Genomic DNA, 16,475 nt, shown 5'->3' with positions numbered 1-16,475 from the left:
GGGCCTTGTGAGGACCAGGATGTTAGCCAGGGCCTTGTGAGGACCAGGACGTGAGCCGGAACCTGGTGGACCAGGACGTGAGCTGGAGCCTTGCGAGGACCAGGACGTGAGCCAGGGCCTTGTGAGGACCAGGACGTGAGCCGGGGTCTGGTGTTACCAGGACGTGAACCAGGGCCTTGTGAGGACCAGGACCTGAGCCGGGCCTGGTGGACCAGGTCGTGAGCCGGGCCTGGTGGACCAGGATATGACTGGGGCCTGGTGGACCAGGGCCTTGTGAGGACCAGGATTTATTTATTATTTATTAATAATATTTAATAAAGCGCGAACAATTGCCCGTGGGCGTCTTGGCGCTATTACTACTGCAAACTACTCCACTGCTGGGCTTCTGGCAATTACTTATTAAACAACCACGTTTTCATTTTTTTTCGAAATGACATAAGAGAGGGGCTGGTCCTGATGAACTGGGGGAGTGTATTCCATAGTTTTGGGGCCGCAACCAAAAAGCAGCAATCTCCCCAAGTGACCGACTTGGTACGTGGCACCACCAGTTCGTTAAGAGTGGAGGAGCGAAGTGGTCTTGAGGGGCAGTATGGTATTAACTGATCTCTCAGAAACTGAGGTGCTTGTTGGTGCAGTGATTTGTAGACTATGCATAGTGTCTTGAATTTAATACGGTTTCCAATGTGGGCCAGTGATAACTTCTGATTGTATCGGCTATGGGTTTATACCTGGGGGTTCCCGAGAGAAGTCTGGCCGCCGCATTCTGTACAGTCTGCATTTTCTTAATGACCCTAATCTGGGCATTGGCGAATAAGCCATTGCAGTAATCTAACGAAGATAAGACTAAGAAACTTACCAAAGTTTTTGCAGCAGTCTGATTGGCATGGGCAACAAAATTAAGGTCGTTATCAAAGACAACCCCCAGGTTCCTTACCTTGGAAGCTGGTTTCGGCAAAGTTCCAAAAGACGATGGCCACCAGACGGGGGACCAACTAGGAGATAGATGTGCAAAGGTTACCACCTCCGTTTTTTCGGAGTTAAGTTTTAAACAGTTTACGGACATCCACTGTCCAATTGCCAACATGCCTGTTTTGAAACCCTCGGCCACTTTTTCTCCATCATTTTTGATAGCCAGAACCAGCTGTGTGTCGTCTGCGTATGAGGTAAGGTCCATTCCGTGTGCTTTGATGGTTTTAGCTAGGTCCGACACATAGATGTTAAATAGTGTCGGACTGAGGGATGAACCTTGAGGTACCCCACATGGCAGGGACAAATTAGCCGATTGGTACGGTCCCAGTGTCACCGCCTGAGATCTATCGATCAGAAAAGAGGCCAGTAGGTTCTTGGCTGTCCCTTAAATACCCATTTTTTTCGACACGGTCGACCAAGATCTGATGGTCAATTGTGTCGAAAGCTGCAGAGAGGTCCAGTAACACCAGTAGTGCTGAGCCTCCTTGGTCTCGGATGACTCTAACGTCATCGGCAGCCTTAATCAGAGCGGTTTCTGTTCCATGGAACTTGCGGAACCCAAATTGGGTCTCGTCAAGTTGGTGATATTCCTCAATAAAAGCTGCTAACTGGGTATTCATTGCCTTTTCTGCAACCTTTGCCAGAAATGGAAGATTGGCATATATAGGCAAATATATATATATTTGCAAAATAGGACTGTAGTTTTTCAACTCTGTTTTGTCTAGGCATGGTTTTTTTAAAAGGGGCTTCAGGAGGTTTTTTTTTAACAAGCTAGGATAGATTCCTGTGCTGAACATGGAGTTACAGATTTGTGTGATAGCCAGAATCAAAGAATCCATGATCGGGGAAAGGGTTTTCAATGGACATGGATCCAAAGCTGATCCAGATTTAATGGTTTGGGTCTCTGTGATATCAGCAAACTGAGTAAATGCACTGCTAGGGGAAAAAAGGTGTGCAATGTTTGTACTGTGACTAGCATTGGAGGAAAAGGCTGAGTAAATGTCATTCACCTTTGTGAAAAAGAATAATGCTAATGCATCACAAAAGAGTTGTGAAGCGGGGGGATTAAGGTCGGGGGCGTTTCCTACTAACTGCTTAGTGATGTCGTATAACTTCTTATTGGAGTTTATTGCACTCTCTATTTGCTCACTAAAATATTTCTTTTTGGCATCTGTAATCATGGATTTGTACTGAACTAACATCTCTTTATAATGATTTTTACTTTCTTCATCATAATTTTTTCTACAATGCCTTTCCCTATTTCTGCAGAGTTGTTTCTGCTTCCTTAATTCCTCAGAAAACCATGGGGCTGAGGGGGCCTTCCTGTTTCTGGTTATCGATTTGAGCGGAACCAGTTCGTTAGTAGCCTGACCTAACCAGTCATGGTATTGCTTAGTAGCGATATCAGGATCCTTAGCAGAGTCGGTTTAGTACTGTCAAGTAGAAGTTTAAGGCTTGGGTTGTTAATATCTTTCCAAGCCTTAAATGGTTCACGACTAAGAGGAAGTGTCCTAGTAATGGGAGTCTCATTAGTTATAATTGAACCTAGGACTACATGATGGTCAGACCAGGGTATCGGGAGGATATTGGTTATCTGGATATCTTCTAGGTTGGAGAAGATACCGTCCAACGTATGCCCTGCATCATGAGTGGGCCGGTTTACCAATTGAGTAAGCCCCAAGATTTCCATTTCAGACAAAAGAGAAAGTGTGTCATTATCATCAATTTTATCTAAATGGAAATTGAAGTCCCCGAGTACTGTTTGACTCCTCAATTGCCAGCAATTCCAAAATAGTGCCGAGTTCAGAGAGGAATCCGGAGCGTACTCCTGGCCGTCTATATAGCAGCAGTCCCCTAAAATTGTACGTGGGGGATAGATGGATATCAAATTGCATTGCTTCGCAAGTAAGCGAGGGTATCGGTGAGGTCCGAATATTATACGTATCTCGAGCTATTATAGCTATCCCACCTCCTCTTTTGCCCTGTCTATCATATCTATGGACTCTAAATCCACTTGGGACCGCAATCACGAGGTCTGGATCGGGTGACTTTTCCATTCATGTCTCAGTCATAAACAAAATGTCAATATTCCTATCTATGACTAAATCTGATATTTCTTGTCTATGCTTTCCTAATGAACGAACATTAGTAAGCGCTATTATCATCCTTTTAGGATGCTTCTGTTTAATACGGTGAATTGTGTTATTCATTAAAGGTATGGTGGCCTTACAATGCATGCATTCCAGAGCGGGAATATCTGAGGTAGACCCTAGGTTATACTTGGTGCATTTATCTGTGGGGGATGGACGAAGGTCAGTCAACATTAGAGGTGAATAGGGAAGGTGGCGAGCTATGCCATGAGGTCCAGGGGTTGTGGCCCTTGGCCCGGTCCCGGCGCGGACGGGCGCAGACGGGCTTTGCGTTTGGCGCGCAGCCAGCGCGCCCGCTGCGCGGACGGAAGGGCATTTTTTTTATACTGTATAGAGGAGGGTGGGAGGCGTCCTGTAACTGGACCGCCAACCCTTCCTCCCAGCAAGATGGCGCCCACAGCCTTTACCCCGCGTCGTCCGTGCCCTAATCGGCTGCGCCGGGGATGGATGGAAGGCGTGTGCAGCAAGCCTCGGTGCAACGCGATTCTTGCACTCGAGTGTCCCGTTAGTATGGCAATTTAAAACGGACTGTTAAAATATATACAAATTTTAAAATGATCTTTACCAAAGTACAGGGATAGAATTGTAGATCCCCCGGCTTCCGCCTCAGGGGAGAAATGAGCAAAGTCCTGTGCCAAGTAAACACCACCCCTTAAGTATCAGGGAGGGCGGGAGGCGTCCTGCAACTGGACCGCCAACCCTTCCTCCCAGCAAGATGGCACCCACAGCCTTTACCCCGCGTCGTCAGCGCCCTAATCGGCTGCGCCGGGGATGGATGGAAGGCGTGTGCAGCAAGCCTCGGTGCAACGCGATTCTTGCACTCGAGTGTCTCGTTAGTATGGCAATTTAAAACAGACTGTTAAAATATATACAAATTTTAAAATGATCTTTACCAAAGTACAGGGATAGAATTGTAGATCCCCTGGCTTCCGCCTCAGGGGAGAAATGAGCAAAGTCCTGTGCCAAGTAAACACCACCCCTTAAGTATCAGGGAGGGCGGGTGGCGTCCTGCAACTGGACCGCCAACCCTTCCTCCCAGCAAGATGGCGCCCACAGCCTTTACCCCGCGTCGTCAGCGCCCTAATCGGCTGCTCCGGGGATGGATGGAAGGCGTGTGGAGCAAGCCTCGGTGCAACGCGATTCTTGCACTCGAGTGTCCCGTTAGTATGGCAATTTAAAACGGACTGTTAAAATATATACAAATTTTAAAATGATCTTTACCAAAGTACAGGGATAGAATTGTAGATCCCCCGGCTTCCGCCTCAGGGGAGAAATGAGCAAAGTCCTGTGCCAAGTAAACACCACCCCTTAAGTATCAGGGAGGGCGGGAGGCGTCCTGCAACTGGACCGCCAACCCTTCCTCCCAGCAAGATGGCGCCCACAGCCTTTACCCCGCATCGTCAGCGCCCTAATCGGCTGCGCCGGGGATGGATGGAAGGCGTGTGCAGCAAGCCTCGGTGCAACGCGATTCTTGCACTCGAGTGTCCCGTTAGTATGGCAATTTAAAACGGACTGTTAAAATATATACAAATTTTTAAATGATCTTTACCAAAGTACAGGGATAGAATTGTAGATCCCCCGGCTTCCGCCTCAGGGGAGAAATGAGCAAAGTCCTGTGCCAAGTAAACACCACCCCTTAAGTATCAGGGAGGGCGGGAGGCGTCCTGCAACTGGACCGCCAACCCTTCCTCCCAGCAAGATGGCGCCCACAGCCTTTACCCCGCATCGTCAGCGCCCTAATCGGCTGCGCCGGGGATGGATGGAAGGCGTGTGCAGCAAGCCTCGGTGCAACGCAATTCTTGCACTCGAGTGTCCCGTTAGTATGGCAATTTAAAACGGACTGTTAAAATATATACACATTTTAAAATGATCTTTACCAAAGTACAGGGATAGAATTGTAGATCCCCCGGCTTCCGCCTCAGGGGAGAAATTAGCAAACCGTATGAACCATGGCCTGGTGAGGACCTGTTATGTTCCATATAGGTACTCATATATAGGTCCGGGTAATATCATACACTTTTACCTTTTAGGATTGAACCTTTACCTAGTTCAAGTCCTGGGTGCAGCAGGAGGGTTTTTCCCTGAACAATAGCCTCCTATACCTTCATCAATGGACTCATACCATATGAATGAATATTCATGAGGGTTCTTGGAAACCAGGTAGAAGCTACACCACCTGCATAATATCTATGTACAAGGTTCATCCCCTACATCATGCTCAAATCCAAAAATGGCCAGTACAAGGGACAAGGGACAAAGAAACACTAGATAATTTTTGTATAAATACAGCACATCTTACTGAGTTAAGAGCGAGGAGATCAGGACTTCCATGCCGACACACTGTCGCGAGACGCTGAGGTTCCTGCATTCAGACACTCCAGCTCGCAGTGGTCTGAACATCCCTTGCGGGTTGTCCAGTTCGAGACCAGAACGGGGGTCCCACACTCTCTCAATTCAGGTAATGGGGTTTCACTTATCCTAGGAGGATTCTTGGCTTAACACCTACAAACATGCTTGGTACACTTAGGTACATCTAGCTAGGATTACATCGTAGGAGTACGCATTTTACTGTAATGTATTTTATATGCTGGTATGCATTCAGTATTTTAGCAGAATGGTAGACATCTATCATCCTTTTACATTTCTTTTTTTATCACAACAAAAGTTAAACCTTTATTAATAATCTTCACAGAAAATTATCATGACACATGTTGTGCAAGCACTGGTAAAGACAACGGATCTTGTCTTGGCAAATTGGTGTGATGATTATTTATTCTTATTTGTTTTATTGCAAGCACAGGCCACAAAAAGAAAAAAAGATATTCAGCCACCTGCTTGTAGATTTCCTATTCTTGCATTCAAAATTTTAAAATTAAAGAATTTTCTTTAACGTAGCAGTGTTATCTGTGATGTTTTTTTTTTTAACAGTCTTTATTGATGCTTTACATTAATCCAGCAAACCATCCCCCCACCCCACCCCTCCCTAGCACAGGCATGAAAATTAAATAAATATATAAACATAAACATAATTATAAGCATAGGTCAGAGTGAGAACACAAATTAAACAAAAATATGTTTTGTTCAGATCTAAGAAGTAGTTACATCCTATACATACTTATTTAACCCGAATATTCAATCCATTGTGCTAAGGGGTTCCAAATTTCAAATCCTAACTTCTTCTTGTTTCGACCCTTACGTTTATATATTGCAGTTTCCAAACTATAAGTCGCCAGTAAGCGTGTTTGCCACTGTTGGAATGTAGGCGGATATGCAGCAAGCCAAGCTGATGCAAGACAAATTCTAAATACAGCCATTGCCATATATATCAAGCCCCTTACATGCGGTGGCCGTGTGTCAACACTTGCCCCAATTACAATGTCGGCGGTGGTTATCTCTATCTTATCTTGAAAGATTTTAGAAAGAAAAGTGGATATCTCCTGTTTTATAATAAAAAGTTCCCTGCAAGTTGCTAACATGTGTATTAAATCCGCTTCTGGTGATGAGCATCGCGGACATTGAGTCCCCTTGCCTGTACTCCACTTAGCTATTTTTTTAGGCGTATAATAAAGTTGAAAAAAAGTCTTGTAGTATTGTGCCTGTAGTTTTGTTGAGACTAAGATTGATTGACACTGATCGAAACCCATCTGAATAGCGGATTCGGGAATCTCTAATTGATCCTGCCAACTTTGGATATGTTTATCCAAATCATCAGGCAGCATGGTAATCAGATTAGTATACATTTCTCCAATTTTAATTGTATTATTTTGTATAATCTTTTCCATTAATTGTATTTTTCGAAATGCGGAGTTACCACCACCCTTTTTTAAAATAAAATCTCTAATTTGTAGGTATTTAAAAAAATCACGATGATCCAGACCAAATCTCTTTTTTAACAGATCAAATGTACAAAACCCGATAGAGTTGTAAAATGAACCAAGTGTCGTGATACCAAGCCTGACCCACCGTTTCATGCATGCATCAGAAAAAATCTCAGGGAGGTTATGATTTCGATACATGGTTGTAAAATGCGAAAATCTACCAATCCCGAGAATTTTACGTATATTACCCCATGCAATATAAACACCCTTTAGGGTTTTAAACCGAACCTTTTTAAAGTGGCAATCATATATCAAACGCCAAAGATGATTTCGCGTCTCTACACCTAGAATAAGTTCCTGTAGAGTTGGGACCCCACTCAATTCTTCTGATAGCGAGCTTGGGGTTAAGAGTGCTCTGCTAAAATTAAGAATAGTCACCCACCAATAAAGTTTAAAATTTGGAAGGGCAAGTCCTCCCCTATCTTTGGGGAGATTGATGAATTTAGTGGCTCTACGAGATTTACTATATCCCCAAATGAAACGAGAAAATATTCCATCAATTTCTTTAAAGATTTGTTGATCAAACATTAGGCATATGGATCTAAAAAAGTATAGGAATTTTGGAAAAAATACCATTTTAATAAGATTACATCTTCCAATAATGGTTAGCTGTAAGTTGTGCAGTTTCTTCAAAGCTTGATCCGTTTGTTTCAGCAGTGGATTAAGATTAATTTTAACCAGGTTATCAAGATTTGAGGTAATATTAACTCCAAGATAAACTGCATTAGTTACTACCCTATTATCACAATAATTAAGTTGTTATTAATTACAATTTGAGTTTTATTTGAGTTCAGTTTATAACCCGAACTACCCCAAAATTCCCGGCCTCTTGTTCAATTAATTTAATGGCTTCCTCTGGATTAGTTGTTGTTATAGCAATATCATCAGCATAGGCTAATGTTTTAGTTGCTCCATTGGGGGTCACCATTGGTCTTATAGCTTGATTTTGCTCCAGTTTCCGAATAAACGGATCTATGAATAGGGCAAATAATAGGGGAGAAAAGGGACAACCCTGCCTTTTCCCTCTGGTCACTTTAAAATTATCCGATGCCACACCATTTATCATAACTGTTGTTTCCGGTTTAACATATAACATACGGATTGCCTTAATAAATGTTTCCCCTATCCCACTCCTTTTACATTTCTAGTGCTTCTAGTTATGTATATCCTCTACTGTCTATTGATTGTCTCAGCACATCTATTTTACACTAGAATAACGACTGTTCATAAAATACATATTGAAAACATCCCAACCGTTTATTCTGTGTATCTATCTGAGAGGATCAGAGTTGTCAAGTTTGATAGTTGCCAGAAACTCTTCCCTCCTTGGTAAGAGGAGTTTCCATTGGCACTGTGAGCTAGCTGGTATACACGCCAACATACCAGATAGAGGTGTCCAGAATCAGTCTGACACCAATCCTATAGTCTATGTTGTCTAAACACACAGAACCCAGATGACAAGCCAGGACAGGCCTCTATGCCTACACCCCTGGGCAGACCTCACCTTCTCTGCACCCCTGGACAGGCCTCACCTTCTCTGCACCCCTGGACAGGCCTCCCCTCCTCTGCTTCACTGGACAGGCGTCACCTCCTCTCCTCCCCCGGGACAAGCCTCGCCTCTTCTGCACCCCTGGACCGGCCTCAGCTCCTCTGCACTCCTGGATAGGCCTCACCTCCTCTGCACCCCTGGACAGGCCTCTCCTCTGCACCCCTGGACAGGCGTCACCTCCTCTGCACCCCTGGAGTGTCCTCACCTCCTCTGCACCCCTGGAGAGACCTCACCTCCTCTGCACCCCTGGACAGGCCTCACCTCCTCTGCACCCCTGGACAGACCTCACCACCTCTGCATCCCTGGACAGACCTCATCTCCTCTGCACCCCTGGACAGGCCTCACCTCCTCTGCACCCCTGGACAGGCCTCACCTCCTCTGCACCCCTGGACAGGCCTCACCTTCTCTCCTCCCCCTGGAAAAGCCTCGCCTCCTCTGCACCCCTGAACAGGCCTCTTATCCTCTGCCCCCAGGACAGGCCTCATCTCCTCTGCACCCCAGGACTGGCCTCGCCTCCTCTGCACTCCTCTGGACAGGGCTCTTCTCCTCTGCACCCCTTGGACAGGCCTCGCCTCCTCTGCACCCCCTGGAGAGGCCTCACCTCCTCTGCACCCCTGGAGAGGCCTCACTTCCTCTGCACCCCTGGACAGGCCTCTCCTCCTCTACACCCCTGGACTGGCCTCGCCTCCTCTGCACTCCTCTGGACAGGCCTCTCCTCCTCTGTACCCCCTGGACAGGCCTTACCTCCTCTGCACCCCTGGACAGGCCTCTCCTCCTCAGCACCCCTGGACAGGCATCGCCTCCTCTGCACCCCTGGACAGGCCTCACCTCCTCTGCACCCCTAGACAGGCCTCACGTCCTCTGAACCCCTGGACAGGCCTCACCTCCTCTGCACCCCTGGAATGGCCTCACCTCCTCTGCACTCCCCTGGACATGCCTTTCCTCCTCTGCACCCCTGGACAGGCCTCGTCTCCTCTGCACCCCTGGACAGGCCACGCATCCTCTGCACCCCTGGACAAGCCTCTCCTCCTCGGCACCCCTGGACAGGCCTCTCCTTCTCTGCACGCATCCCTGGACAGGCCTCACCTCCTCTGCTCCTCTGGACAGATCTTACCTCTTCTGCACTCACTGGACATGCCTCAGCTCCTCTGCACCCCTGGACAGGCCTCACCTCCTCCTCACGCCTCTGGACAGGCCTCACCTCCTCTGCCCCCTGGACAGGTCTCACCTCATCTGCACCCCTGGACAGGCCTCTCCTCCTCTGCACCCCTGGACAGGCCTCTCCTCCTCTGCACCCTTGGACAGGGCTCTTCTCCTCTGCACCCCTAGACAGGCCTCACCTCCTCTACACCCCTGGACAGGACTCTCCTCCCCCCCACCCCTGGACACGCCTCACCTCCTCTGCACCCATGGACAGGCCTCTCCTCCTCCGCACCCGTGGACAGGTCTCATCTCCTCCTCACGGCTCTGGACAGGCCTCGCCTCCTCTGCACCCCTGGACAGGCCTCACCTCCTCCTCACGCCTCTGGACAGGTCTCACCTCCTCTGCCCCTGGACAGGCCTCGCCTCCTCTGCACCCCTGGACAGGCCTTGCCTCCTCTACATCCCTGGACAGGCCTCTCCTCCTCTGCACCCCTGGACAGGCCTCACCTCCTCTGCACTCCTGGACTGTCCTCACCTCCTCTGCACCCCTGGACAGGCCTCACCTCCTCTGCAACCTCTGGACAGGCCTCACCTCCTCTGCACCCCTGGACAGGCCTCACCTCCTCTGCTCCCCTGGACAGGCCTCACCTCCCCTGTACCCCCGGACTGTCCTCACCTCCTCTGCACCCCTGGACAGGCCTCACCTCCTCTGCAACCTCTGGACAGGCCTCACCTCCTCTGCACCCCTGGACAGGCCTCACCTCCTCTGCTCCCCTGGACAGGCCTCTCCTCCTCTATACCCCTGGACAGGCTTCTCCTCCTCTGCTCCCCTGGACAGGCCTCACCTCCTCTGCACCCCTGGACAGGCCTCACCTCCTCTGCACCCCTGGACAGGCCTCACCTCCTCTTCTACCCTGGACAGGCCTCTCCTCCTCTGCTCCCCTGGACAGGTCTCTCCTCCTCTGCACCCCTCTGGATTGGCCTCACCTCCTCTTCTCCCCTGGACAGGCCTCTCCCCCTCTGCACCCCTGGACAGGCCTCACCTCCTCTGAACCCTTTGGACAGGCCTTTCCTCCTCTGCTCCCCTGGACAGGCCTCACCTCCTCTGCACCCCTGGATAGGCCTCTCCTCCTCTGCCCCCTGGACAGGTCTCACCTCCTCTGCACCCCTGGACAGGCCTCTCCTCCTCTGCACCCCTCTGGACAGGCCTCACCTCCTCTTCTCCCTTGGACAGGCCTCTCCTCCTCTGCACCCCTGGACAGGCCTCACCTCCTCTGAACCCTTTGGACAGGCCTTTCCTCCTCTGCTCCCCTGGACAGGCCTCACCTCCTCTGCACCCCTGGATAGGCCTCTCCTCCTCTGAACCCCTGGACATGCCTCACCTCCTCTGCTCCACTGGACAGGCCTCACCTCCTCTTTACCCCTGGATAGGCCTCTCCTCCTCTGCCCACCTGGACAGGCCTCACCTCCTCTGCACCCCTGGATAGGCCTCTCCTCCTCTGCCCACCTGGATAGGCCTTTCCTCCTCTGCTCCCCTGGACAGGCCTCACCTCCTCTGCACCCCTGGACAGGCCTCTACTCCTCTGCACCCCTGGACAGACCTCACCTCCTCTGCACCCCTGGACAGACCTCACCTCCTCTGCCCCTCCTCGAGACAGGCCTCTCCTCCTCTGCACCCTGGACAGGCCTCTCCTCCTCTGCACCCTGGACAGGCCTCTCCTCCTCTGCACCCCTGGACAGGCCTCTCCTCCTCTGCACCCCTGGACAGGCCTCACCTCCTCTGCACCCCTGGACTGTCCTCACCTCCTCTGCACCCCTGGACAGGCCTCACCTCCTCTGCAACCTCTGGACAGGCCTCACCTCCTCTGCACCCCTGGACAGGCCTCACCTCCTCTGCTCCCCTGGACAGGCCTCACCTCCTCTGTACCCCGGACTGTCCTCACCTCCTCTGCACCCCTGGACAGGCCTCACCTCCTCTGCAACCTCTGGACAGGCCTCACCTCCTCTGCACCCCTGGACAGGCCTCACCTCCTCTGCACCCCTGGACAGGCCTCTCCTCCTCTATACCCCTGGACAGGCTTCTCCTCCTCTGCTCCCCTGGACAGGCCTCACCTCCTCCGCACCCCTGGACAGGCCTCACCTCCTCTGCACCCCTGGACAGGCCTCACCTCCTCTTCTACCCTGGACAGGCCTCTCCTCCTCTGCTCCCCTGGACAGGCCTCTCCTCCTCTGCACCCCTCTGGATTGGCCTCACCTCCTCTTCTCCCCTGGACAGGCCTCTCCCCCTCTGCACCCCTGGACAGGCCTCACCTCCTCTGAACCCTTTGGACAGGCCTTTCCTCCTCTGCTCCCCTGGACAGGCCTCACCTCCTCTGCACCCCTGGATAGGCCTCTCCTCCTCTGCCCCCTGGACAGGTCTCACCTCCTCTGCACCCCTGGACAGGCCTCTCCTCCTCTGCACCCCTGAACAGGCCTCTCCTCCTCTGCACCCCTGGACAGGGCTCTCCTCCTCTGCACCCCTGGACAGGCCTCACCTCCTCTACACCCCTGGACAGGCCTCTCCTCCTCTGCACCCCTGGACAGGCCTCACCTCTACAGCACCCCTGGACAGGCCTCTCGGTGAAGGATTTTCATTAAGGACAGTGGAACCTAGAGTTCATTCCACCCCATACAGCGCCTCTGACTCCGCCCTGAGCCTCGGGGCGCTATGCACAGGCTCCGAAGAGAGACACTGCCCCCCTGGACAGGCCTTTCCTCCTTTGCACCCCTGGACAGGCCTCGCCTCCTCTGCACTCCTCTGGACAGGCCTCTCCTCGTCAGCACCCCTGGACAGGCCTCACCTCTGCTGCACCCCTGGACAGGCCTTGCCTCCTCTGCACTCCTCTGGACAGGCCTCTCGTCCTCTGCACCCCTGGACAGGCCTCGCTTCCCCTCCACCCCTGGACAGGCCTCACCTCCTCTGCACCCCTGGACAGGCCTCTCCTCCTCTGCACCCGTGGACAGGTCTCATCTCCTCCTCACGGCTCTGGACAGGCCTCGCCTCCTCTGCACCCCTGGACAGGCCTCACCTCCTCCTCACGCCTCTGGACAGGCCTCACCTCCTCTGCCCCTGGACAGGCCTCGCCTCCTCTGCACCCCTGGACAGGCCTCGCCTCCTCTACATCCCTGGACAGGCCTCTCCTCCTCTGCACCCCTGGACAGGCCTCACCTCCTCTTCTACCCTGGACAGGCCTCTCCTCCTCTGCTCCCCTGGACAGGCCTCTCCTCCTCTGCACCCCTCTGGACAGGCCTCACCTCCTCTTCTCCCTTGGACAGGCCTTTCCTCCTCTGCTCCCCTGGACAGGCCTCACCTCCTCTGCACCCCTGGATAGGCCTCTCCTCCTCTGCACCCCTGGACATGCCTCACTTCCTCTGCTCCCCTGGACAGGCCTCACCTCCTCTTTACCCCTGGATAGGCCTCTCCTCCTCTGCCCACCTGGACAGGCCTCACCTCCTCTGCACCCCTGGATAGGCCTCTCCTCCTCTGCCCACCTGGACAGGCCTTTCCTCCTCTGCCTCCTGGACAGGCCTTTCCTCCTCTGCCCCCCTAGACAGGCCTCTACTCCTCTGCACCCCTGGACATGCCTCACTTCCTCTGCTCCCCTGGACAGGCCTCACCTCCTCTTTACCCCTGGATAGGCCTCTCCTCCTCTGCCCACCTGGACAGGCCTTTCCTCCTCTGCCTCCTGGACAGGCCTCTCCTCCTCTGCCCACCTGGACAGGCCTCACCTCCTCTGCACCCCTGGATAGGCCTCTCCTCCTCTGCCCACCTGGACAGGCCTTTCCTCCTCTGCCTCCTGGACAGGCCTTTCCTCCTCTGACCCCCTGGACAGGCCTCTACTCCTCTGCACCCCTGGACAGACCTCACCTCCTCTGCACCCCTGAACAGGCCTCACCTCCTCTGCCCCTCCTCGAGACAGGCCTCTCCTCCTCTGCACCCTGGACAGGCCTCTCGTCCTCTGCACCCCTGGACAGGCCTCTCCTCCTCTGACCCCCTGGACAGGCCTCTACTCCTCTGCACCCCTGGACAGACCTCACCTCCTCTGCACCCCTGAACAGGCCTCACCTCCTCTTCTCCCTTGGACAGGCTTTCCTCCTCTGCTCCCCTGGACAGGCCTCACCTCCTCTGCACCCCTGGATAGGCCTCTCCTCCTCTGCACCCCTGGACATGCCTCACTTCCTCTGCTCCCCTGGACATGCCTCACCTCCTCTTTACCCCTGGATAGGCCTCTCCTCCTCTGCCCACCTGGACAGGCCTCACCTCCTCTGCACCCCTGGATAGGCCTCTCCTCCTCTGCCCACCTGGACAGGCCTTTCCTCCTCTGCCTCCTGGACAGGCCTTTCCTCCTCTGCCCCCCTGGACAGGCCTCTACTCCTCTGCACCCCTGGACATGCCTCACTTCCTCTGCTCCCCTGGACAGGCCTCACCTCCTCTTTACCCCTGGACAGGCCTCACCTCCTCTTTACCCCTGGACAGGCCTCTCCTCCTCTGCCCACCTGGACAGGCCTTTCCTCGTCTGCCTCCTGGACAGGCCTCTCCTCCTCTGCCCACCTGGACAGGCCTCACCTCCTCTGCACCTCTGGATAGGCCTCTCCTCCTCTGCCCACCTGGACAGGCCTTTCCTCCTCTGCCTCCTGGACAGGCCTTTCCTCCTCTGACCCCCTGGACAGGCCTCTCCTCCTCTGCACCGCTGGACAGGCCTCACTTCCTCTGCACCCTGGACAGGCCTCTCCTCCTCTGCACCCCTGGACAGGCCTCGCCTCCTCTGCACTCCTCTGGACAGGCCTCTCCTCCTCTGCACCCTGGACAGGCCTCTCCTCCTCTGCACCCCTGGACAGGCCTCTCCTCCTCTGCACCCCTGGACAGGCCTCTCCTCCTCTGCACCCCTGGATAGGCCTCTCCTCCTCTGCCCACCTGGACAGGACTTTCCTCCTCTGCACCCCTGGACAGGCCTTTCCTCCTCTGACCCCCTGGACAGGCCTCTCCTCCTCTGCACCCTGGACAGGCCTCTCCTCCTCTGCACCCCTGGACAGGCCTTGCCTCCTCTGCACTCCTCTGGACAGGCCTCACCTCCTCTGCACCCCTTGGACAAGCCTCACCTCCTCTGTACCCCTGGACAGGCCTCTCCTCCTCTGCACCCCTGGACAGGCCTCGCCTCCTCTGCACTCCTCTGGACAGGCCTCACCTCCTCTGCTCCCCACTCAGGCTCAGCAGGAGGAAGATCCATGTATTAATAAATTGCAGCCAAGTAAGTTAGCAGCTCTCCTACCTGAGCAGAAACCTGTCCAGGCTCTCTCCTCCTCCTGGGGGGCCGTGGGGGGCAGATCTGGGGTCTGAGAGGGTGGTGGGGGGCAGATCTGGGGTCTGTGAGGGTCTGCAGATGAAGGTCGCTGCACAGACAGACAGGTCTCCTTCCTCCTCTGCAGCAGGCTGCACACACCAGGAGAGACTGGAAGTGATGTCATCACCGCTGCTGGTGCTGTCTCTGCCGCCGCTGACCCGGAAGAGGAAACCCTTCTCCCTTCCATACAATGTGCAGCTCAGTGGGTTTCATCAGCAGGCGAGGATCGCCCTCTGGTGGCCGCTGACGGAACCACCGCCTCCAGGCTCCAGCAGGGAAACAAGCATTGGTGACTGTAAAGACCTGGGTTTTTAAATGTCACGGAGGTGTGGACACTCACAGTCCATGACAGGGTATTGTATTGGAAACAAGCATTGGTGCCTGCAAAGGAACAGACATGACATTCATGAGTGAATTTAAATGACGACTTGTATTTCCTTCAATGTGTGCAATGTAGACACAGCTGCTGCAATGAGGCTGAGCAGCGTTTCTAATGTTCCTGTTCCTTGGGGTGATTTTTTATATTTGACAGGGCCGTGAATCCCCAAACTTAATCATAGCTGCCAAGGCTTCAGATTGCTGTGGGTAACATTTTCATCATTTCAGTGAAATTATGAGTGACATTTTAATGACTATGAGTGACACTGACTTGCGGTGGGCAAAATCAAGTAATGAAGATTAGGGAAACAGATAAATATCAGAAAATACCCCCATTTCAGCAACAAGAAACTCTAACAAGGTCTTAAAACTGCAGCAAATCAGCAGAAATGGAAGGAGGGCACTAACCGGAGACAGCAGCATGACTGCAGCTCTCAATGACAGAGACATTTTCCCCCTGAAATAAAACCAAACACATAAGTCCATGGAAAAAGCGAAATATCAGAAATTACTACGCCCTTTAAAACAGTAATAAGCTTTGTACAGACGTTCAAGCTTCTACATAGCCCCTGAATTGCAAACTTAATAACCTACAGCCCCTTTCTAAGATGAATGTTACTGGAAGGGGGCCTGCTGCAAAAGGCATATGTTTTAAAACTCACTATTCACAGGGGAGAGGGTCAAAGAAATTATACAACTCCACCACCCCGAACCCCCTAAGTCAAAGTATACACACAAGAAGGGGTGGAGAGATTAGAGTACACGTGTAACAACACGAGACAGAAAAAAGAAATCTGTTTTGAAAACTGCCCTCACCCACACACAAAAGTGTGTGACATGCTTCATCATCGGGTCTGCTTACAAAACGCCCTGGTGTAGCCACACTCAGGGCGGAGCATAAGGGAAGGTGTGGAAAAGTAAATTTTGCCATGTTGTATGTGCCTACGTGTTCCCCATCTTATGCTATATGTGCATGATCGATATGCATGTATTCCCCTCTGATCGATTAAAGACGCAATTACAAGTT

The 16,475-nt window shown here is 52.3% G+C and overlaps 1 protein-coding gene across 1 annotated transcript in view; it reads right to left on the bottom strand.

Annotated features, from left to right (window-relative positions):
• LOC144805471 (uncharacterized) overlaps positions 1-16,475 on the bottom strand; it is a 141,427-nt gene that overhangs the window by 24,418 nt on the left and 100,534 nt on the right. The gene's annotated exons all lie outside the window — the stretch shown is intronic.

Source organism: Lissotriton helveticus (genome assembly GCF_964261635.1).
Source record: "Lissotriton helveticus chromosome 1_1 unlocalized genomic scaffold, aLisHel1.1 SUPER_1_unloc_11, whole genome shotgun sequence".
NCBI lineage: Eukaryota > Metazoa > Chordata > Amphibia > Caudata > Salamandridae > Lissotriton > Lissotriton helveticus.
Note: the sequence above shows the minus strand (reverse complement) of the source record. Positions and strands in the feature narration are given on the sequence as shown.